Here is a 26,032-nt window from a genome sequence, read left to right on the forward strand (position 1 = left end):
TGGAGTCACACAAATGATGCATTCATTTTAATTGGACAGAATTCATTAACACTGGCACTATGAACTCAGGAATAAAATAGGCACAGTACAGGACATAGCTGTCATGGAAAGCCTCTTATCAAAGGTCCAGAATCTGATACAATGAAGGAATATATGTTCAGTGTAAACTGTAGAATTTCTCCAGTAATTGTTTTAAAACAGCAAATGTTTCCCTCATTTAAACTAGAGGTGTGCATTTTATAGGTATGCCGCACAAATGGATACAGAAAATAAAATCAATAGGTATATTGTAGATTTAAAACCAAAATTTCCTACATTCTACACACGATAAATATGGAGGCCTAAATCCTTCAGGCTTTACCAAAACAAGCAAAAAATCTACTGGAAAATGATAAGTTCATAAAGATGGCAAGAGAGTCTTTATAGAGTCTTAAATAACCATAAGGTCCAGAATATTTTATCTAAAATTTAAAGACTAGTCTAAAGGACATCTTACAGAATATTTTGACAAATTCAAAAGGCCAAAAATATATTTAAAAGGAAAAGGAAGTCAATTTACCTATAAAAGTAATGGTTTTAAGACTATTAAGGCAACTCAATATTTCACATCACAAAATACATTTTATTTTACAATAAAAATCTGGCAATATTGCCCAAGTATGCTACCTATTGCAATAAAGTCAACTTTAACTTTGATTCTAATTTTGTTTCAATCTTTGAAATTCACTCCTCTGGACATAAAAGCGGACAGCCAAGTCAGGAAGCTTGGAAAGCAGCATGAAAATAAAGCACACAGGCTTTTGATGCAGAGGTTTGGCAGTTCTGTTTAATGTATTTTTGTACCTGAATGCTTCTGTGCATTTAGATTTTTGTGGTCTCTATTTTCAAGCACAAAGATAAAAGATTAGTCAGAAAAACCATTCAATATTTCAGTTGTCAAAAAAGGAAAGAGAATGCTTAATTTTAAGTCAAACCTATTCTTTTTATTAAAGGTTTCTGAATAATCTGAAGGGTTCTTGAAAGCCACTGATTTACAGAGAAAAGCTTACCCAGAAAAGCAGCTTTTTGCCTTCCTCATTCTCCTCAAATACTGCTACCCATTCTATTTAATCTGATTTTAATCCATTTTAAGGCATATATGTCATATATAGAAATATATATGCCTAAGTATAAGCACTGCATTAAATTCGTGGGGCAGTACAATACAACAGAGCTGGCAGAAATGTTTCCCGACGTTTCCCGTCTCTTCCCTGGACTTAATCTCATTGTGGATAGGGAGTTTGTCTAACAACTCTGTTATATTGTATTCTCCCAAGTGCTTAGTACAGTGATATGCACACAGTAAGCGCTCAATAAATATGATTGACTGCCCTGAGCTTACTTGTGTCAATCTTTATTATAATCATTCCATTCTAACTCACTCTTCAGCAGCTATGTGGGTAGCTTGCTGTTGTCTATTCTCCTCTCATAACCCACCCAGTTTGATGCCGATACACTGACTTCATTCTAGGACTTCACTTTTCGATCCTGCTTTGAAATTGGAGTTAAATACTAGATATGAGTGGCAAATGGTTCGCAAGTTGGGTGACATCTTTGATAGGATGGGGTCTCATTCAAAGTAATTACTGAGTGCCTATTGTGCTTACAGAAATGAGCAAAGTATGGGCTTAAATAATAAAGCATGTATATCATTAACTACAAATGTGCTATGGGAGGTGGTGATTGCTTTACTGCTGAAATGGAAACAAAAACAGCTGAGGATGTAACTGGGAAGATACGTTCTGGGGAAATGATAAATTAATTGGGGTTAGTTTCCCGAAGAAAGTGGCATTTCAGAAGAAGTTTGACAAAAGGGAGATCTGCGGTCCAACGGATTTGAAGGAGCCAAAGCTCCGGGTAGGAGGATGGGTTTGAGCTAGGGGTCGGAGGCAGAGGACTGAGAAGATGACAGTAAGCAACTTGGCATAAGAGGAACAGAACAGAGGGCTGTGGTGTAGTGGAGAGTAGTACGCATTTAATAAAGAAGGTTTGTAGCACAATGACTTCATAAGTTTTCAGAATACTAATGCTAAGTTAATTCAAGAGATCCTATGAAAACCTACTTTTCAGAGTGTTATACAAGATGCTCTGAAGAACACAACAGAGGACATGAGCCCTTCTGAGAAGGTTACAGTTTAACTGGTAGGGAGGAAATACATAAATATAATAATAATAGTAAACATTTCTAAAAGGGAATAAAGTAATAACTTTAATGCAGAATGACATAGACACAACTCCTAGGGGTAACTGTTGGACTGATAGAAAGAGTTGATATTAGTTGGTTAATGCCTTTTTGTTATCACAAGTCCATCAGTCCCCTAAAGGACATGTACCCACTTTTCTCAATGTTGGAACTGAAATTTTGCCGAGACCTTAAAGAAGAAAATTTTAGTGTGTGGGGGGTCTGACACATATGAATGAAAAGCAAGGTGTTTTTTCATCTTGTTACTCTTATCCACTTTCCCTGAAATTTATAACAGTTTTTTTTCACACCATGGTACTCCAAGCTGAAGAGGGCAAGTATTCAGTTACCTTTTCTGATGGTCACACTATCCAGAAAGGTGCATGGTGTCAGAAGCAAATTTCCTAATGATACCATTATTTTCCATTCAAAAGGCAGAGAGAAGGAGAATCTTAGGCAGAGCTGTGCAAGTCAACTTTCCTGATTTGACTTTCTATATTTTTACATCATTAGCTTTGACTGAATCCAGACCTCTGGCTTAGAAGCCTGATCCTAGAAATTTTAAGGAGGTTGGAGACTAACGCCTATATGAATGAATAAAAAAGGAAGCTGTTCTTTCATCTCGTTACTCTTAACCACTTACCCTGTAATCTGCAATGTTATTTTTTCAAAGACTGTATTACAGAACAAACTTCTCTATGCCAGTGATACCTGGATCCAACAAAAAAATGTCATAACCATACCATTGAGAAGTTTCATTAGCTTCCTTTATGAGCTATTCTCAACAGCAAATGGCAGGACTGGAAAGTAGCCTGGTCTAATGGAAAGGGCTCAGGAATGGGACTGAGGTAAACAAGCTCCTAATCCCAGTTCTGCCATCAGCCTAAGCTTTTTTTTTTTTGACAATAGCTTCAGGAAATTTAAGTGACAAAACTGTTAAACAGCCCAGCCACTGCAAACAACAGCATACAAAGGATACCCTTTTTGTGTACACAAGGTGCCAGGATTGTGGCTCCAGCGATGTTCCTTTTAAACTTCACTCACAGGCAAATTTCACTGTCAGTAATGTTTTCTTTGAAAATGAAGGACAATTATATCTGGAGAATGCTTAAAATGTCTACATATTTGAATGGACATGTAATCAGAAAGAGCATACCTAAACAAAGTTATTATAAATCAAGCATGTGCTTGCAAATTACTCCTCTTGATAAATGTCCTCACCTTTACATATTAAGAATTTCTAGTCAACCTAGGTAGCATTTAGTTTATTCTGTAGCCCTTTTAACTGTCAGTTCTTTTTCACATGCTCTGAAAGTAGCTGGAAAGCATTTTAATGTCTTTAGTTGCAGTATTTGCTAAGCACTTACTGTTCTAAGAGCTGGGGTGGATAGCAGCATTTCAGGTTGGACATAGTCCCTGTCCTACGTGGGGTTCACAGTCCACATTGTTTCTCCCTTTCCCCATAACTGTTAGCTAGAGGCCAAGCTGTGTGGTAGGCCTCTTTGTGACCAAATGGTGGCATAACTATCTTCATTCCAATAAAGATAAATTCTCTACTAATTATATTTCATTAACTTTTATTTCAACCCATCTAAATGCATACACATACTTTTATTGTAACACCACACACACAACACAGAATCATTTTGTAAGTATGGACTCAGTGTATCCTTTCCCAAGGAGCATGGCATATGGGCCTCCAGGTAATGTCCCCTTCTGTTCTCGATCTACACTCACTCCCTTGGAGACCTCATTCGCTCCCACGGCTTCAACTATCATCTCTACGCTGATGGCACCCAGATCTACATCTCTGCCCCTGCTCTCTCCCGGCTCACATCTCCTCCTGCCTTCAGGACATCTCCATCTGGATGTCTGCCCACCACCTAAAACTCCATATGTCCAAGACTGAACTCCTTGTTCAGACTTCCCTCCCAAACCCTGCCCTCTCCCTGACTTTCCCATCTCTGTTGACGGCACTACCAACCTTCCCGTCTCACAAGCCCGCAACCTTGGTGTCATCCTCGACTCCGCTCTCTCATTCACCCCTCACATCCAAGCCGTCACCAAAACCTGCTGGTCTCAGCTCTGCAACATTGCCAAGATCTGCCCTTTCCTCTCCATCCAAACCGCTACCCTGCTCGTTCAAGCTCTCATCCTATCCCGTCTTGTATCAGCCTTCTCTCTGATCTCCCATCCTCGTGTCTCTCCCCACTTCAATCCATACTTCATGCTGCTGCCCAGATTGTCTTTGTCCAGAAACGCTCTGGGCATGCTACCCCCCTCCTAAAAAATCTCCAGTGGCTACCAATCAATCTGCGCATCAGGCAGAAACTCCTCACCCTGGGCTTCAAGGCTGTCCATCACCTCACCCCCTCCTACCTCACCTCCCTTCTCTCCTTCTACAGCCCACCCCGCACCCTCCGCTCCTCTGCCACTAATCTCCTCACCGTGCCTCGTTCTCGCCTGTCCTGCCATCAACCCCCGGCCCACGTCATCCCTCGGGCCTGGAATGCCCTCCCTCTGCCCATCCACCAAGCTAGCTCTCTTCCTCCCTTCAAGGCCCTACTGAGAGCTCACCTCCTCCAGGAGGGCTTCCCAGACTGAGCCCCTTCCTTCCTCTCCCCCTCGTCCCCCTCTACATCCCCCCCCAATCTTACCTTCTTCCCTTCCCCACAGCACCTGTATATATGTATATGTTTGTACACATTTATTACTCTATTTATCTTACTTGTACATATCTATTCTATTTATTTTATTTTGTTAGTATGTTTGGTTTTGTTCTCTGTCTCCCCCTTCTAGACTGTGAGCCCACTGTTGGGTAGGGACTGTCTCTGTGTTGCCGACTTGTACTTCCCAAGCGCTTAGTATAGTGCTCTGCACACAGTAAGTGCTCAATAAATACGATTGATTGATTGATTAATGTGGAAGTGGCCCCAAGGATATCTATCTGGAGCCCTGAACATCCCCAGGAGGCTCTCCTGTCTACGCTTTTGCTGATGGCAGATTGACTAGATAACTGCAGCTCTCCATGCTGTTTGTATCCAGGATTCCACATGGCTTGGAAGTTACAGCACCTTATTTTTCCTGGGGTCCCTGTTGATGCCCACGTCACCCACTGAGATAGGACAAGCAGGTGAGAGTGGGAGGGAGTGTGTGGGGCACAGACCCTAAATGTTGTATGATGCCACTTCTGGATTTCTTCATTATATTAATCAGCACATAGAAACCACTCTCAGGCAAAATAACTATGCTCTGGGGATTGGGCAGGTTAAGGCTTCCATTTTGGACATTGACTCAAACTTTCCCCATAATTTCTCCCAGAGTTTCTGTAAGCAGCATGACCTAGTGGATCAAGGATGGGCTTGGGAGTCAGAAGAAGCTGTCTGCTGTGCGATCTTGAGCAAGTCACCTCACTTCCCTGTGTCTCAGTTGCCTCATCTGTAAAATGGAGATGAGGGCTGTGAGCCCCATGTGGGACATTGACTGTGTCCAGCCTGATTACCTTTTATCTGTCACAGCACTTAAAAAGTATATGGCACATAGTAAGCATTTAAATACCATTAAAAAATAAATTCCATAAATGTTTTGCATAGAACCGTCTTAAGTCCATGATACTGTAGTGATGAATTCATTCATTCATTCAGTCGTATTTACTGAGCGCTTGCTGTGTGCAGAGCACTGTACTAAGCACTTGGGAAGTACAGGTTTGCAACATATAGAGACAGTCCCTACCCAACAGCAGGCTCACAGTCTAGAAGACTATTATAAATATAAATATAATAAAGCAATTAAACTCCCCAATTGTAATTGTAATTACAATTGTAATTATAATTGGACAATGAATCCAAACATGAAAACCTAAATATGAATTGGTTATGGTGGCTTTCTGCCAAATCAATCAATTTAATTTATTGAGTGCTGAGTACGGAGCACTGCACTAGTGGGGGAGCCCAACAAAGTTGGGAGACCTGTTCCCTGCCCACAGTGAGTATGCTATCTAGAGGGGGAGTGAGACATTAATATAAATAAATTATGGATATGTACCTAAGTGTTGTGGGGCTGAGGAAGGGGGGAATAAATGGTGCAAATCCAAGAGCAAGGGTGGCAAAGAAGGGAATGGGAGACTTGTTTCCTCAGAAAGGCTTCTTGGAGATGCGCTTTTAATAAGACTTTGAAGGTAGGGAGAGTGATCATCTGTTGCATATGAAGGGAAGGGCATTCCAGGCCAGAGGCAGGATGTTGGTGAGAGGTCAGTGGTGAGATAGATGCAACTGAGAAAAAGTGAGTAGGCTGGTATTAAAAGAGTGAAGTGTGCAGTAAGAAATCAGGGAAGTACAATAGGAGGGGGCAAGGTGATTGAGCGCTTTAAACTTGGTAGATGACATCTCTGTATCAAACCACCAACATACTGTTATGAAAACAAAAGCAAGATTAAGGTGATCCCCCCAAGCTACCAAGAGTAAAAAACTAAGATCACTGAACTGTGTGCCACTGTCCAGGATCTTGAAAAGGCTCATATAAACATGGAATCCAATAAAACTGCAACCAAAAAACTCAAAGAAAGACTTTCTGATTTGTTCTGAGAATATCTAAAATGCATAAACATTAAAAAAAATTAGCATGTAACAGATTTAGACAGAGCTACATATTTTAGAGACTTCCATTTTATACAGACTAAATGATTTTTCTTTTCAAAAACATTCTTAACCCTAAATATTAATAAATAGGCCTGGTCTGACCCCACAAGTCCAATGGGCTTGCAAATAGGATCAGAAGTGGGTCTGGGTCTCTCTTCCAAGGGCGCATCCACCTTTAGTCACGCAATCAGTGCTTATTGTGTGCAGAAAGCTTGGCAGACTACAATATAGCAGAGTAGGTAGACAGGTTCACTGCTCACAGTGAGCTTACAGTCCAGAGGCAGATACTGACATTAGTATAAATATAGATATGTGAATAAGTCCTGGAAGTGCATGACCAATTTCACCTAGAACTACAACTAGTCACCCTCATAAATCAATGCATAGGACAATACCTCTATCATCCTGCTAGCATAGCATAACAGAATGGCTTCATTAGGCTCCTTTTGCAGCCCTCAGGCCACCAAATCTAGAGCATTCTTCCTGGGAGGGAGGAAAGATAAGATCTCTAACTCCCACTCCAATCCTCACTTGCTCCAGAGTTTTTGCACTTCCCACCCAGGTTTCTCTGAATACTGGTGTCACTTCAGTACTTTCCAAGGGCTTAGTACAGTGCTCTGCACACAGTAAATGCTCAATAAATACGACTGAATGAATGAATATTAATGTCTGTCTTACCCTCTAGATTGTAAGGCAATGGGGCAGGGAATGCGTCTGTTACATCAATCGCATTTATTGAGCGGTTACTGTGTGCAGAGCACTGTACTAAGCGCTTGGGATGTACAACTTGGCAACATATAGAGACAGTCCCTACCCAATAGTGGGCTCACAGTCTAAAAGGCGGAGACAGAGAACAAAACCAAACATACTAACAAACTAAAATAAATAGAATAGATATGTACAAGTAAAATAAATAGAGTAACAAATATGTACAAACATATATACATATATACAGGTGCTGTGGAGAAGGGAAGGAGGTAAGATGAGGGGGTGGAGAGGAAGGAAGGGGCTCAGTCTGGGAAGGCCCCCTGGAGTAGGTGAGCTCTCAGTAGGGCCTTGAAGGGCCCTATTATATGGTAATAATAATAATAATGATGGCATTTGTTAAGCACTTACTATGTGCAAAGCACTGTTCTAAGCACTGGGGAGGATACAAGATGATCAGACTGTCCCATGTGGGGCTCACGGTTTTAATTCCCATTTTACAGATGAGGTAACTGAGGCACAGAGAAGTTAAGTGACTTACCCAAAGTCACACAGCTGACAAGTGGTGGAGCTGGGATTTGAACCCATGACCTCTGACTCCCAAGCCCGTGCTCTTTCCATTGAGCCAGGCTGCTTCTCTACTCTCTACTTGGTACTCTCCAAGAGCTCAATCAATAAAATGGACTGACTTCTGAGCTGCAGCAGAATACAGAAGTAGGAACTGCAGTGTAAAGGAGGCTGGGATCTCAAGATAAAGATACTGGTCTGCCAGAGGAAAGACCAGCTGAGGACTGAACTATCTACTATAAATATCTACCTCAACTAGATCCCAGGCCTCAGCTTGGCTGCTATCTTAAATATTTACAAGGACACAGGTGCCAATGAAGGTGCAATTACATCTAAGATAGTGCAACCCTGGAAATTCAGAGGCAACTTGAAAGTCCTCCAAACGGCACCTGTGCCATAACCCACTCTACCTAATAAGTGCTGATTCAATTGATTGGCTTAAAAATCAGTCTTCTTCTCAGGAGTAGATGATCTGAATATTATACTTCAAAGAAACTGCAATAGACTATACCAATTCATTTAGAGACAATCTAAACAGGCTTCAAGAAAACGACATTAATGTATTATTTCACATTTCAGCCCAGTCTTGGTCTTTATATTTAAAGAAACATATTGCAAATGTGTTTTTCTTCAAACATAAATCTCTTAGAAATTGAAATCAAAATTATTTGGAAGAGTAAAAAAAACTACAGTGCTTCTGTGATGTCACAATTCATACGACTTAGTATATGTTCCTTACTTCTTGCAATGCAGTTGCATTTAATTATGAATTACAATCCTAATTCATTTATTCCTTGTGCATGTGAGTGTGTACATATATATATATATATATATATATATATACTTATATATTTATATATATATAAAAAGAGAGACTTTAGTGTTATGTAGTGGTGAAGTCAAAATAAATATATTTTAAAGCCTCAATTTAACAACAGAAGAAAGTTTCTATTCTTTCATTTCAACATTTTAAATCAGCCACGTTACTTTTCTGGGATACTACATAATTATTTACATACATATATCATTAAATAATACCTCTGATATATATGTATATTTACATACATATGTCAGAAGTAACATTTAACAAGATCCTAAATGCATAAACGCATGATGATCATCAAAACTTTGCATCCTAATAAACTTAATTGTAGAAACTCAGATTAATCATTTAAAACAAGCTGTGAAACCATTACATGGCCTTTTCATCCTCAGCAACATTACTAATTGCTGTCATGGTTAATTTAATCAAAGCTGTCTTCACTTGTCTCTTGTCAGGGATGCCATGAAAGTAGATAGATTTTATTTGAGTGGCTGTCCTATTTTCAAGAACTAATGAGAAAAAATAGCCTTCATTTCCTTTGCTGTTCTTAATTCAGGGAACTGAATCTTTTCCCCCCATTTCCTCTGAAATAGAATTGGTCTTAAAAACTGTTGCTTAATAAGGCAACTCTTCACAAGCATAAGAGTAAAAACATTTGTCCTTTTTCTGGAATCACGAGAAATCTTTGCCGATAGGAAGATGGGTATTTTAGAGGACGATTATAATTTTAAAATACCATATAACCCTGCCCTGATGCCATATGAAGAACCATTAAATCCCTATTCTGGGTACGCTAGACAGTCAAGAAAGGGGAACAGAATAGCACTGAGAGTTTTCATCCCTATTATATTAGAGATAAACAAATAAACAATGATTCAATAATGATGTCATTGATATTCATAAGAAAAAAGAGAATGGATGCAAAAGAGTTTTTTACAAATAAGCTCCCAATAAATTTGGAGCATTATTATTGCTATCACTGATACTGCCATCACAGCCACACACTGAGTCACCATATTGTGCACTGAGTGTTGTGAACAGGAGAACGATACACTTAATCTTTGCAATTAGTTCCATTCTATCCCAAAATCATGTTTCATGTCTATAGAAATGACAACTGTGTACTACCATTTTGTCCCAAATTAGCTGCATGACTTGATAAGATAGCCAGTCACCTGGATTTATAGGCTACAGTGTACTTTTCATCTGGTCTGTCTGCTGCCCTGTACATCCGTACTGGAGCACCGAATATCTTTATCTCCAATATTTGTGCTTTGGGCTCCTAGCCTCCCTTCGTACATATCTGTAATTTCATTTATTTTTATTGATGTCTAGTACCCCCTTTCAAGACTAAGTTTGTTGTGGGCAGGGAATGTGATTATTTATTGTTGTATTGTACTCTCGCAAACACTTAGTACAGTGCTCTGCACACAGTAAGCTCTCAATAAATATGACTGAATGAATGAATCCACTTCCACCCAGTGCTATGGCTCAGAAACAGTTTGCATAGTCAGAAGGAGGCGGAAAGGGAACACAAAGGCTCTGAAGCAAGTAGGAGTTGTACAGGTAGGACTAAAAGTAGTATGGTTTGGTGGATAAAGCACTGGCCTGAAAGTCAGAAGGACATGGGTTTAATCCCGGCTCCGCCACCTGTCTGCTCTGTGACCTTGGTCAAGTCACTTTACTTCTCTGTGCATCAGTTACCTCATCTGTAAAATGGAGATTAAGATTGTGAGCCTAATAATAATAATTATGGTATTTATTAAGCACTTACTATGTGCCAAGCACTGTTCAAAGCACTGGGGTAGATACAAGGACGTCAGGTTGTTCCACATGGGGCTCATAGTCTTAATCCCCATTTTCCAGATGAGGTAACTGAGGTGCGGAGAAGTGAAGTAGCTTGCCCAAGGTCACACAGCAGACAAGTGGCAGAGCCAGGATTAGAACCCATGTCCTGTTTCTTCCAGGCCAGTGCTCTATCCACCAAGCCATACTACTTTTAGTCCTACTTGGATCAGTAAGCCCATGCTCTTTCCACCGAGCCACACTGCTTGTCCAACCCAGCCGATTGTCAGCTGTGTGACTTTGGGCAAGTCACTTAACTTCTCCGTGCCTCAGTTACCTCATCTGTCAAATGGAGATGAAGACTGTGAGCCCCACGTGGGACAACCTGATCACCTTGTAACCTCCCCAGTGCTAAGAACAGTATAAGTGCTTAATAAATGCCTTTATTATTATCAGCTTGTATCCACCCCAGTGTTTAGTACAGTACCTGGCACATAGTAAGTACAGCAAAATACCACAGTTATTATTACAGTTAGGGTGCTCCCTGGGAAAACACTCTAATGTTAGGTGGCTTTGGTGTATATCTTCAAATGAGTGTGTCATGTAATTACGTTGGGCTGCATAACCAGTGTAGTGCACGTGACATCATAAGCGCTCTGGTAAAAGGGCTGGCAGTGGGCACCCTAATCTAACAGTATGATGCAGGGCCTTTCTAGACATTTTCTGCCAAAGATCACTGGGTGCTGGTGTTTATTTGTTACTCTATTTATTTATTTATTTTACTTGTACATATCTATTCTATTTATTTTACTTTGTTAGTATGTTTGGCTTTGTTCTCTGTCTCCCCCTTATAGACTGTGAGCCCACTGTTGGGTAGGGACTGTCTCTATGTGTTGCCAACTTGTACTTCCCAAGCGCTTAGTACAGTGCTCTGCACACAGTAAGCGCTCAATAAATACGTTTGATGATGATGATATCTCATCCTGACCCAATTTATAAGGAATCTTGAAACCTGGCTGGGTAACTAGATTGCTCTCAATGATATGAGTTCAACAGCCTAGAGAGCTAATGAAACAAAGCAGTGAATCACATGCCCAGAGTACAGAGGACAACATGTACCAAAGAGGAAATGAACATGGTATTTTCTTTTATTCCTTTTGTTGTTTTGGTTTTCATGGAAAGCGGTGTTAAAATAGATTTGCTGTAGAGATATGCTTGAATTTTTTCAGAATACAGGGACAATTAAAAAGCGGCCAAATAGGTGTTTTTCCAGACCAAATGATTTTTAAGATCTATTTTCAAAACAAGTTTGGAAGATAATTGTTTCCGTAACCAAAAAGCAAGTGGAAGGAGCAGAACCAGAAGTTGCTAAAAGTTCAAGTTCAGATCACGTGTGGTACAAAATTGAGTTATCAGGGAATTTGTTTGTCCCTGAGTACTGTGAAACAGTCTCTGCTAAGGCTGCAATAATAATAATAATAATGGTATTTGTTAAGTGCTATGTGCTAAGCACTGCTCCAAGCGCTAGGATAGATACAGGGTAATCAGATTGTCCCATGTGGGGCTCACAGTTTTAATCCCCATTTTACAGATGAGGTAACAGAAACAGAGAAGTTAAGTGACTTGTCCAAAGTCACACAGCTGATAAGCAGCAATGTCAGGATTAGAACCCATGACCTCTGATTTCCAAGCTCTTGCTCTTTCCACTAAGCCACGCTGCTTCTCTGGAAAGAGCCTGGGCTTTGGAGTCAGAGGTCATGGGTTCAAATCCCAGCTCTGCCAACTGTCAGCTGTGTGACTTTGGGCAAGTCGCTTTACTTCTCTGAGCCTCAGTTACCCCAACTGTAAAATGGGGATTAAGACTGTGAGCCCCCCGTGGGACAACCTGACCACCTTGTAACCTCCCCAGTGCTTAGAACAGTGTTTGCACATAGTAAGCGCTTAATAAATGCCATTATTATTATTATTATTATTATTATTATTATTATTATTATTATCCACACAGAGGGGGAGCCAGTGGACTGTTGATTATTCTTCCCCAGATCAGCTCCCACCTCTGGAGACCCTTCTAGGTCTATCTCAAATCTGGAGATTCTTTCCCAGCTGAAGTGGCTTATATTGTGCTTGTGAAGCAGAGTGACCCAATGGAAAAAAATATAGCCCTGAGGCTCAGAAAACATTGTTTCTAATTCCAGGACTGCCATTTGACACATATTACTCTAGGTATGTCATTCTAGACTGTGAGCCCACTGTTGGGTAGGGACTGTCTCTATATGTTGCCAACTTGTACTTCCCAAGCACTTAGTACAGTGCTCTGCACACAGTAAGCGCTCAATAAATATGATTGACTGATTGATTTAACTTTTCTTTGCCTCAGTTTCCTCATTTACAAAATGGGAATTCACTACCTGTTCTCCCTACTACTCAGACTATGAGCCCCTTGTGAAATGCTGATTGCGTCTGATCTGATTATCTTGTATCTATCCTAGCATTTAGTACACTATTTGGCCCATATTAAGTACTTAAATGCCTCCATTATTGAAGGCAGTAAGGTTGGGGGCCACTGATAGCATATCAATCCATGAGACATGCTTTGAGTAACACATGAAAGACAGATGTTTTCAGGCTCAGCCTACCAAATAAAATTGATTACCTCTGTTTCCTTTCACTCCTGAGTTTTTGTTCAATCAATCGTTAGCATTTGTTGAGCTCTTACTGTGTGCAGAACAGTGAACTAAGTGCTTGGGAGGGTACAATTTGAAGCCACGTGGCTTAGTGGATAGAGCACAAGCCTGGGAGTCGGAAGGTCATGGGTTCTAATCCCAGCTCTGCCACATTTCTGTTGTGTGACACAATTTCTCTGTGCCTCAGTTCCCTCATCTGTAAAATGGGGATTACGAGTGTGAGCCCCACATGGGACAGGGACTGTGTCCACCCTGATTAATTTATACCTTAAGGTACTTGTACCTTGTACCTTAAGCGCTTAGTACAGTGCTCTGCACACAGTAAGCACTCAATAAATACGATTGATTGATTGTACCTACCCCAGTTGCTTAGAACGGTGCTTGGCACATAGTAAGTGCTTAGCAAGTATCATAATTATTATTATTATTGACTGACTTGAAAGTAACAGATGTTACTCCAGAGCTTCTGTGTTAGCCCTCACAAGGTCTCTGTGAAGATGAACTGTGAGATATAACATTAAAAACTAGCTGGAGGAAGGCTGTGGATTTAAATAAAAACACTAAGCATTAAGATGTCTAATGCTCTATGAGGAATGGAGACTGTAAGCATGATGTGGTTAGAGATTGTCTCTATTGCTGAATTTCACTTTCCAAGCGCTTAGTACAGTGCTCTGAACATAGTAAGCACTCAATAAATACTACTGAATGAAAGAATGATGCAAACAAAGCAGCCTAAAATCCAGTCAGTCTGATATAAAACCTGAAGAATGGCTACCCAACAATGGCTAGTCAGTGCTGACTAGAATTTCTAATCTGCTTTGGGTAGTCAGGGAAATCAGCCCAGATCCCAGAAACAAAGTTCTTCTCCAACAATTTTGTATACCAAACCAACAAACTCTCCCACTCACTTCCTTTTATTTTTAAATGGCATTTGTTAATCACTATGGGCCAGGCACCATACTAAGTGCTGGGATAGATAAAAGATAATTAGGTTGAACCATATATTTATCTCTTAAATTCAACAGAACTCTATTTAGAAGTGAGGGCTCTGAGCATCCAGACCTTTCACTCTTGCCATAACAAATAGTCCAGAATGAAATGTTGGCATCCTGATCCGAATGCCAAAATAATGACAAAACAAACCTACTGGTCAGGGAATGATTTCTTGGGGCAAACAGTCCAAAAAGTGCTGAGTTCCATACAAGGCATTGTTTTAAGAGAAAAGCATCGTAAGGCAGGAAAACAGGGGTGTGACCTGGTGGAAACAACATGGACCCAGGGGTCAGGGGACCTGGGTTCTAATCCTACCTCTGCTGTCCGCCTCCTGTCTGCTCTTGGGCAAGTAACAACATCCCAGTGCCTCCATTTCCTTATTTATAAAATGGAGATGAATTTTTTTTCTTTTGTTTGAAATGGTATTTAAGTATTATGTTCAAATCACCCTTGTAGATGCTGGGGTATATACAATTTAATCAGATTACATTTAGTCTCTGTACCACAAGGGGCTCATATGCTAATGGAGAGGGAGGACAGGTATTGGATCTCCATTTTACGGATGAGAAAACTGACACTCAGAGAAGTAACGTGAGTTGCCCAAAGTCATGAAACAGGCCAGTAGTGGAGCTGGGATTAGAACCCAGGTCCTCTGAGACCCAAGCCCAAGCTCTTCCCACACTACTTCTCTTCTCCTTACTACTTAGACCGAGCCCAGTGAGGGACAGGGATTATGTCCGGCCTGATGATCTTACATGTAACCCCGCTCTCAGTTCAGTGCCTGCCACATACTAAACTCTTAAATGTGAATATATGCATATGCAGATAGGTATATATAAATAGTCAAAGCTAGATATTTGTCTCCAATGTGCAATGTGTTATACACCTTGTATATATGTTTATAAAACTCACTGCACATTGGGTTCAAATATCATGGGAAAAGGTTCAATAAGGTTTGATTTTGAGTACAGCCATGTTTAGAATGAGGCCTTCAAAGGGCTATCAGAGTATCGTCAATGGTATAGCATTCAATGGTATTTATTGAGAACTTATAAGTGCAGAGCGTTGTACTAAGTGGTTGGAAGAGAACCTACACATCAGGCAAAAACTCCTCACTCTTGGCTTCAAGGCTGTCCATCACCTCACCCCCTCCTACCTCACCTCCCTTCTTTTCTTCTCCAGCCCAGCCCGCACCCTCCTCTGCCACTAACCTCCTCACCGTGCCTCGTTCTCACCTGTCCCGCCATCAACCCCCGGCCCACATCCTCCCCCTGGCCTGGAATGCCCTCCCTCCGCACATCCTCCAAGCTAGCTCTCTTCCACCCTTCAAAGCCCTACTGAGAGCTCACCTCCTCCAGGAGGCCTTCCCAGACTGAGCCCCCTCTTTCCTCTCCCCCTCCTCATCCCCCATGCCCTATCTCCTTCCCCTCCCCACAGCACCTGTATATACGTTTGTACAGATTGATTACTCTATTTTACTTCTACATATTCACTATTCTATTTATTTATTTTACTTGTACATATCTATTCTATTTTATTTTGTTAGTATGTTTGGTTTTGTTCTCTGTCTCCCCCCTTTTAGACTGTGAGCCCACTGTTTGGTAGGGACTGTCTCTATATGTTGCCAGCTTGTACTTCCCAAGCGCTTAGTACAGTGCTCTGTACACAGTAAACACTCAATAAATACAACTTATTTATTTATTTATTTTGTTAATGCTGTGCATCTAGCTTTACTTCTATTTATTCTGATGACTTGACACCTGTCCACATGTTTTGTTCTGTTGTCTGCCTCCCTCTTCTAGACTGTGAGCCCGTTGTTGGGTAGGGACCGTCTCTATATTTTGCCAACTTGTACTTCCCAAGCGCTTAGTACAGTGCTCCACACACAGTAAGTGCTCAATAAATATGATTGAGTGAGTGAATGAATGAATGAATGAATGGAAGAGTACATTGCAACAGAATTGGCAGAAATAGCAGGTGCATACGCAACCCTTGCATTAATCAGCGGTTTTCACTCAACAGAATTGTATGCATTATTTAGATCAGTCACCTTATCCCTTTTCTATTTTTGTCATTTGTCTAGAGGGCTTGGGAGGTAGATATCTTGTCCAAGAGAAGCTATCACATGATCATCACAAATAAACCCTCCCTTGGGCCCTTCTTCCAAGGTGTTTTAGACTTGTTCAATTTCTTCCTTTTCAACTTTATATTCTCCCTCTATTGATAAGAAGTGATCTATATCTTCTAGCAAGAAAGAGGAGAACTAGCCCACAAAATTATTTGAGAGAATTTCAGCACTGTGACATTTCCTGTATTTGGTACTGAATTTAAATTAAATCTATAGGACAAACCCAGTTAACCTTTTCATTCTTTCAAAAGGCAAAAATAAAAGCGGAATGCCACTGGAGGTTTGTTTTGCATAAGCAGAAGAATTTCATGACAGGTATTCATGATTCCATAGTTGGACAATCAGTGATACCTTCAGTCCAGTCTGCTAGAGTTGCCTCAACCTCTGGCAGTCTGATTATTCAGTCTGCTGAGGAAGTTTCCACTCTCTGAGCTGAAAGTGAAGCATCCAGTAAGGATTATCCAAAGCTAAATCACATGCTGAAATCTGAACATTTTTCAAACCCAATGAAGGAGGTCTGGAAAATGCTATGTTGAGTGACTCTAGAAAGTAACATTTGGCATTACCAACAGTACAGGCATCCTCTCAAGTCTCAATTATGGGAAAGCACATATTTCTTTAAGAAATAGCCTCAGTTTTTAAGAGTGCAGAATTGATATTGTGTTTATTATTAAGGATTATTTAGTACATTTTAGCACATTTAGAGGTATGGGGGTGAAATAAACTCTGACAAAATAATTTTGTTAGATAATTCATAGATTTGACTGGAATAGAGCTAGAGTTCTAGCATTGTTTCTGGAGTAGTACGAGGTAATTATTGAGCCCATATTGAGTGTGATGCATCATGGTTAAGTGCTTGGAAAAACACAACAGAAACATTACAGGTTTGCTGTCCACAAGGAGTTTCCACTATAACAGGGGAAACATCAGGGTGTACAAATTAATCAGGAAGGCTTGCTGGAGGAAACAGGATTTTAGGAGGGCAGAGTAATAATAATTGTGGTATTTGATAAGTGCTTTGTGCCAGGCACTGTGCTAAATGCTGGGATGGATGCAAGCAAATCAGGTTGGACACAGTCCCTCTCCTACATGGCACTTACAGTCATAATAATTATAATAATAATAGTAATGGCATTTATTAAGTGCTTACTATGTGCAAAGCACTGTTCTAAGTGCTGGGGAGGTTGCAAGGTGATGAGGTTGTCCCACGGGGAGCTCACGGTCTTAATCCCCATTTTACAGATGAGGTAAAAGGCACACAGAAGTTAAGTGACTTTCCAAAAGTCACACAGCTGACAATTGGCAGAGCAGGGATTTGAACCCATGACCTCTGACTCCAAAGCCCGTGCTCTTTCCACTGAGCCAAGCTGCTTCTTAATCCCCAGATGAGGTAACTGAGGCACACAGAATTTTAGTGACCTGCCCAAGGTCGCACAGCAGACAGGTGGTGGTGGTGGGATTAGAACCCAACTCCTCAAAAGTCCCAGGCCCAAGCTCTATCACTAGGGCAGACTGCTTCTTGTGTAGATACGTGGCGAATGCTGGGGTTTCTAGGTGGTGCTTTTATTACCAGAGCACCTGACATTTCCTAGTTATTTACTCCTCATAACACCCCTGTGAGGTAGGGTTTAGGTATTATTACCCCCAATTTACAGCTGAGGAAACTGAGGGAAGGGGAGGTTAAATGACTTGCCCAAGGCCATACAGGGAACACGTGTCAGAGTCAGGACTCGAACCCGAGACCTCCGGCTCTCTGCCCCGCGGCTTTCATGGAGCCACACCAGATATGGTGCGGAAGGAGGAAAGAAGGGAATTAGTTCCAGATCAGTGAGACAATATGAGCAAAGAGCCAGGGGTGAACCTGGGATGAGATAGAAGTGTTTTCTGAAGAATAGTGGGTGAAGAGAACAGATATTAGAACTGGTGGAAAGCCTTGAACCCAACAATAAGGAGTTTTTGATGAAGTGCAAAGCAGGATCAAAGTCTGATCAATGATCTGGAGTTTTTGGCAGAGGAAACAGTTCTATAAAATCATCATAAAATTACCTCATAATAAAAGTCATTCTATTTCAACTATAGCCAGTAAGGTCATAGCCCATATTCCAAGGTTATCATACCATGGTTATAGATCCACCATCTTCTGATATCAATAGTAGTTACTGAGTGCACATTCTAACAATAATAAGAATAATAATGTTGGTATTTGTTAAGCGCTTACTACGTGCCATGCACTGTTCTAAGTGCTGGGGTAGATACAAGATAATGAGGTTGTCCCACGTGGGGCTCACAGTCTTCATCCCCATTTTACAGACGAGGTCACTGAGGCCCAGAGAATCAATCAATCGTATTTATTGAGTGCTTACTGTGTGCAGAGCACTGTACTAAGCACTTGGGAAGTACAAGGTGGCAACATATAGAGACAGTACCTATCCAACAGTGGGCTCACGTGAAGTGAGTTGCCCAAGGCCACACAGCAGACGAGTGGCAGATCCGGGATTCGAACTTCTGACTCCCTTCTGATTCCCAGGCCTATGCTGTATCCTCTGTGCCATGCTCCTTAATAAACACTTGTTCTGTTAATCATTATGGTACTTGTTCAGCATTTACTATACATCAAGCACCGTACTAAACACTGGGATAGACACAAAATAATCAGGTCAGATTCAGTCTCTGTCCAACAGGGATTTACAGTCAAGGAGGAGGGAGTGGGATTTAATCCCCATTTTACAGAGGAGGACACTGAGGCAAGAGAAGTTAAGTGACTTGTCCAGCAGGGAAGTAGAAAGCTGAGATTAGGACTCAGTTCATCTGACCCCAGGCTCATGCTGATTCTCAAGACATTTCCAAAAACCTGGAATGATATCAATAAATCATATTTATTGATAGCTTCCTGTGTGCAAAGCACTGTACTAAGCGTTTGGGAGAGTACAATATAATAGAGCAGAGTGGCTCAGTGAAAGAGCACGGGCTTTGGAGTCAGAGGTCATGGGTTCAAATTCCAGCTCCACCACATGTCTGCTGTGTGACCTTGAAAGTCACTTAACTTCTCTGAGACTCAGTTACTTCATCTGTAAAATGGGGATTAAGACTGTGAGCCCCACGTGGGGCAACCTGATCACCTTGTATCCCCCCCAGTGCTTAGAACAGTGCTTTGCACATAGTAAGTGCTTAACAAATGCCATCATTATTATTATTATTATTATAGAGCTGCCCATGAAGAGTTTACAGTCTAGTTGGGGGACTTTTAGAGTATGCCAGAGGAATCTGAAGGAATCTGAAGGAGGAAAGAAGGGAATTAGTTCCAGATCAGTGAGACAATATGAGCAAAGAGCCAGAGGTGAACCTGGGATGAGATAGAAGTGTTTTCTGGAGAATAGTGGGTGAGGAGAACAGATATTAGAGCTGGTGGAAAGCCTTGAACCCAACAATAAGGAGTTTAGGGATTTTAAAATCCCTAACTGAAGCCTACGGATTTTAAAATCTGATCCAATTCCTGTACTTTACAGTGAAAACTTCTCCACCAGGAACATCATGACAATTTTCCCCTAAATGGTCACATTTTCATAGCTCAAAGTAAAACAGGGTTTAGACCCAAAAGAGGATCTGACAAGGACAGAAAGTGATGGGTTATGAGGGCTTTAAGTGACTGGGCTAAGAAAACCCAAAAAGCCAGCTAGAAACATAGGCAGAGAACAAAGGAGAGAGAGAGAGAGAGAGATAAAGGCAAAAAGAGAGGGAGCAGAGACACATTCTTAGGTGTGGTCCGCAGATTACCCAGTCAGAATAAGGAAAGTAATTTTGAATGAAGAAATGTAAGGGATAAAACTGGGTAATTTGGCAAAGTAAGGCAGGAAGTGGCAATAGACAATAACAGTTATCTTCACAGATAGGTTGAATAGCTCATCTAGAAGATAAGTAGAGTTAAGGTCATGTAGGATAAACGACTTTTCTAGAACAGCTAATCCTTTCATTTGAATTGTGGACAGAACAATTCTCTAACAATGACCACTAGTTAATCAAATTTATCTTCTTGTGGTTAGGTTATTTGCTTGTTTTGCTTTTTTTAATCCATACTTTAGAAAATAGCAGAAAGAAGGCACTAAAGCCATAAATATTCTGAAGATGCAAAAACAATGTGTATTTGATTGGTCTGAGCAAAATGTATGTCATGGTATACAAGGGACTCAACAAACTCTCTCTGGCTAACTGAACTGGCAGGTAAAGAAAAGCAGGGAAAAGATTAATCTCTGGCCAAGGAAAAGCTCACTCAGGCGAGGAGAAAGGGAAAGTCATTCAATTGTATTTATTGAGAGTTTACTGTGTGCCATGCACTGTATTAAGGGCTTGAGAGAATACAAAATAACAATGAAAAGACACATTTCCTGCCCACAACAAGCTTAGTCCATAAGGAGTGTGGCTGTATGAATACAAAAAGAAGATTAGGCAGAAATTGTGGATCAATAAGGACCAATAAGAATACTATTTTGAAGCTTTCAAAAATACTTTGGCAAAGATCAACACGAAAGGATTTTTTTTTTAGTTTAATTGCATTTATTGAGGGCTTGCTCTACACCAAGCACAGTACCAATCAATCAATCAATCGTATTTATTGAGCGCTTACTATGTGCAGAGCACTGTACTAAGCGCTTGGGAAGTACAAATTGGCATCACAAAGAGACAGTCCCTACCCAACAGTGGGCTCACAGTCTAAAAGGGGGAGACAGAGAACAGAACCAAACATACAACAAAATAAAATAAGTAGGATAGAAGTGTACAAGTAAAATAAATAAATAAATAAATAAATAGAGTAATAAATATGTACAACCATATATACATATATACAGGTGCTGTGGGGAAGGGAAGGAGGTAAGACGGGGGGATGGAGGGGGGACGAGGTGGAGAGGAAAGAAGGGGCTCAGTCTGGGAAGGCCTCCTGGAGGAGGTGAGCTCTCAGCAGGGCCTTGAAGGGAGGAAGAGAGCTAGCTTGGCGGATGGGCAGAGGGAGGGCATTCCAGGCCCGGGGGATGACGTGGGCCAGGGGTCGATGGCGGGACAGGCGAGAGCGAGGTACAGTGAGGAGATTAGTGGTGGAGGAGCGGAGGGTGCGGGCTGGGCAGTAGAAGGAGAGAAGGGAGGTGAGGTAGGAGGGGGCGAGGTGATGGAGAGCCTTGAAGCCCAGGGTGAGGAGTTTCTGCTTGATGCGCAGATTGATCGGTAGCCATTGGAGGTTTTTGAGGAGGGGAGTAATATGTCCAGAGCGTTTCTGGACAAAGATAATCCGGGCAGCAGCATGAAGTATGGATTGAAGTGGAGAGAGACACGAGGATGGGAGATCAGAGAGAAGGCTAGTGCAGTAGTCCAGACGGGATAGGATGAGAGCTTGAATGAGCAGGGTAGCGGTTGGGATGGAGAGGAAAGGGCGGATCTTGGCAATGTTGCGGAGCTGAGACCGGCAGGTTTTGGTGACGGCTTGGATGTGAGGGGTGAATGAGAGAGCGGAGTCGAGGATGACACCAAGGTTGCGGGCTTGTGAGACGGGAAGGATGGTAGTGCCGTCAACAGAGATGGGAAAGTCAGGGAGAGGACAAGGTTTGGGAGGGAAGACAAGGAGCTCAGTCTTCGACATGTTGAGCTTTAGGTGGCGGGCGGACATCCAGATGGAGATGTTCTGAAGGCAGGAGGAGATGCGAGCCTGGAGGGAGGGGGAGAGAGCAGGGGCAGAGATGTAGATCTGGGTGTCATCAGCGTAGAGATGATAGTTGAAGCCGTGGGAGCGAATGAGGTCACCAAGGGAGTGAGTGTATATTGAGAACAGAAGGGGACCAAGCACTGAACCTTGGGGAACCCCCACAGTAAGAGGATGGGAGGGGGAGGAGGAGCCTGCAAAAGAGACTGAGAAAGAACGACCGGAGAGATAAGAGGAGAACCAGGAGAGGACGGAGTCTGTGAAGCCAAGGTCAGATAACGTGTTGAGGAGAAGGGGGTGGTCCACAGTGTCGAAGGCAGCTGAGAGGTCGAGGAGGATTAGGACAGAGTATGAGCCGTTGGATTTGGCAAGCAGGAGGTCATTGGTGACCTTTGCTTGGAGAGTACAATATAACAGAGTTGGTAGTTTAGAGGGGGAGACAAGACACTATGAATAAAATTATCATGTAGATAAGAGTTTTGCTATAAACTGACTAATCATGTGATTGAAGGTAATGTTTTGTGATGGAAAAATATGTCCGAGAGATAGGAAACTAAAGGTTAAGGATAAATGACCAATTTGGTGGAAGGAGTTATCCTCCGCCTCCATTCCACCACAACAACAGGACCCCCAGCTAGGACCATTTTTATTTAGCGTCTTCCCTGGCAGAAGGAATATGCAATGAAATATCAGAGTCTGCTGATGACACTAAGTGAAAGAGCACGGGCTTTGGAGTCAGAGGTCATGGGTTCAAATCCCACTCCGCCAATTATCAGCTGTGTGACTTTGGGCAGGTCACAACTTCTCTGGGCCTCAGTTACCTCATCTGTAAAATGGGGATTAAGACTGTGAGCCCACCGTGGGACAACCTGATCACTCTGTAACCTCCCCAGCGCTTAGAACAGTGCTTTGCACATAGTAAGTGCTTAATAAATGCCATTATTATTGTCATAAAGCTGAGTAACTGAGCCAAAAAAAATGGCAGACACACCTCACGAAAGATCATCTAAATGACAACGAACTGAGCTATCATGCATGACTCGGGAAAGAGATCTTACAGTTATTTGAACCTGGAGCGATGTTTTAAAAGGACAGTGTGCTTCAGTATCCAAAGCATTAACCAAATGCTGGGTCTCATCAAGGAGAGGATAGGCAACCAAACAAAATACATAGGTTTGTCAGTATAAAATCCTGTGGAATATTGAAAAAATAATAAAAGGAAGTTCGAGGAATTTGAGAACAAAGATGTTACCTCCCCTCTCTAGCAGTCCACCATAGCTATGAAGTCCCACCTATATCTCTTGCCAAAAATGGGTTTCTGCCAGAATGAGTTTTAGGTATATATTATTATATGTGGTAGTTATAATAATAATAATAATAACAATAATGTTGGCATTTATTAAGCACTAACTATGTGCAAAGCACTCTTCTTAGTGCTGGGGAGGTTACAAGGTGATCAGGTTGTTCCACAGGGGGCTCACAGTCTTAATCACCATTTTACAGATGAGGTAACTGAGGCACAGAGAAGTTAAGTGACTTGCCCAAAGTCACACAGCTGACAATTGGTGGAGCCAGAATTTGAGCCCCTGACCTCTAAGAGCCCGTGCTCTTTCCACTGAGCCACAGATTAGTTATGTAATAGTGTGGCAAGAGCTGTTCTGAGTTCTAGGTAATTAGGTTGGACAAGTCCCTGTCCAAAATAGGGTTCATAGTCTAAAGGGGAAGGAAAAACAGGCATTTAGTCCCATTTTACAGATGACAAAAGTGTAGCACAGAAAAGTTAAGTGACTTGCCCAAGGTCAATCAATAGGCAAATGGTGGAAAATGGATTGGAACCCAGTTTCCCAGTAGCATGTCCTTTACTAGTCAATCAGTGGTATTTATTGAGCACTTACTGGGTGCAGAGCACTGTACTAAGGCTTGGAAGAGTACAATACAACAAAGTTGGTAGACACATTCCCTGCCCACAAGGAGATTACAGTCCAGAGGAGAAAGACAATGTACTATTACACTATTGTCTGTCTATATATATGCATGTATATACATAACAATAATAATGATGATAATAATAATGGTATTTGTTAAGTGCTTACTATGTGCCAAGCACCGTTCAAAGTGCTGGGTTAGATACAAGGCTCACAGTCTTAGTCCCCATTTTACAGATGAAGGAACTGAGGCACAGAGAAGTTAAGTGACTTGCCCAAAGTCACACAGCTAACAAGTGGTATGCATTTCATATGTGTGGGTGTATATTATATGCACACCTAAACACCCAAGTGCTTTTAGGCTAAAGGTGGGGTGCATATTAAGCAATCAAAGGGTACAGATCAAAATGAATAGGTGACGGGAGGGAGGAGGAATATGGGATGGGGGTTTAGTTGGCGAAGGCCTCTTGGAAATGTGATTTTAATAAGGTTTTGACTATGAAGGAGAGGAGGGTTCCAGGTCAGCGGAAGGATGTTGGTGAGGGGCGGCAGAGTGATAGACACAATCTGGGCACAGTGAGTAGGTCGGCATTAGAAGAGTAAAATGGGCAGGCCGGTCATAGTTGGAAATCGGTGAGGTAAGGTAAAATGGGGAGATCTGATTGAGGGATCTAAATATCATAACGAGTTTCCCCTTTCATTCATTCAATCATATTTATTGAGCACTTACTGTGTGCAGAACACTGTACTAAGTGCTTGGGAAGTACAAGTTGGCAACATATAGAGACGGTCCCTACCCAACAATGGGCTCACAGTCTAGAAGACTGTGATGTGAAGGAGGGTAGGCAACCACTTGAGGTTCTTGAGAAATGGCGTGATGATTTTTTTTTTTTTAAAGAAAAAGTGATCTGGGGAGCAAAGTGCAGGCATGCTCTCTGAGTTACACTTCCATTAATGTGTCTTTGTATTTTTATCATTTGCCTTCTTCCTTCCCCTACTCCCATTACAGTATTTATAAATAATTTGTATCTGTGTTTCCAATCAACTATAAAGTCCTTGAGAATAGGGAACATTTGTCTGATTTCTGCAGTATTCTCCCAACACTTAACATTCGTACCTTGTTCCTAGTAGATGCACAAAAAAAATTATTGATCCAGGGACTTAATTTACTAAGGCAATTAATTTTCAATTTAAAAATATTAAATCTTTCTGATAGAACTTTATACTGAGAAGCAGTACAGACCAATGGAAAGAGCACGGGCCTAAGAATCAGAGGACCTTGGTTCTAAACCTAGTTCTGCCATGTGACCTTAGGAAAGTCAAATTCTCTGTGCCTCAGTTTCCTCACCTGGAAAATGGGGATTCAAAACCTGTTCACCCTCCTACTTCACCTGTAAGCTTCATGTGTGAGAAGGACTATGTCAGATCTGATTATCTAGAACTACCCCAACTCTTCATGCCGTGTTTGCTACATATTTGTGGTGTTTAGCATTTACTACCTGCTGTAATGAGCTCTGGGGTAGATAAGGTAATCAGTTCAGACAGTCCCTGTGCAGCATAACAAATCATAATAATAATTGTGATATTTGTTAAGCACCTACTATGCGCCAGGCACTGTACTAAGCACTGGGGTAGACACAAGCCAATTAGGTTGGACACAGTCCCTGTTCTACATAGGGCTCACAGTCTCAATCCCCGTTTTATAGATGAGGTCACTGAAGCACAGAGAAATGAAGTGACTTGCCCAAGGTCACACAGCAGACAACTGGCACACCAGGAATTAGACCTTCTGACTCTCAGGCCGCACTGCTTCTCAACATAATAGATCTATCCATCAGGCCACATTACTTCTCAATATAGGATTCCCTATTTTCAGTG

The 26,032-nt window shown here is 41.6% G+C and overlaps 1 protein-coding gene across 1 annotated transcript in view; it reads right to left on the reverse strand.

Annotated features, from left to right (window-relative positions):
• Positions 1–26,032, reverse strand: part of DPYD (dihydropyrimidine dehydrogenase) — an 884,509-nt gene that overhangs the window by 754,600 nt on the left and 103,877 nt on the right. The window lies entirely within an intron of this gene.

The sequence above is a fragment of the Tachyglossus aculeatus genome, chromosome 4 (assembly GCF_015852505.1).
Source record: "Tachyglossus aculeatus isolate mTacAcu1 chromosome 4, mTacAcu1.pri, whole genome shotgun sequence".
NCBI lineage: Eukaryota > Metazoa > Chordata > Mammalia > Monotremata > Tachyglossidae > Tachyglossus > Tachyglossus aculeatus.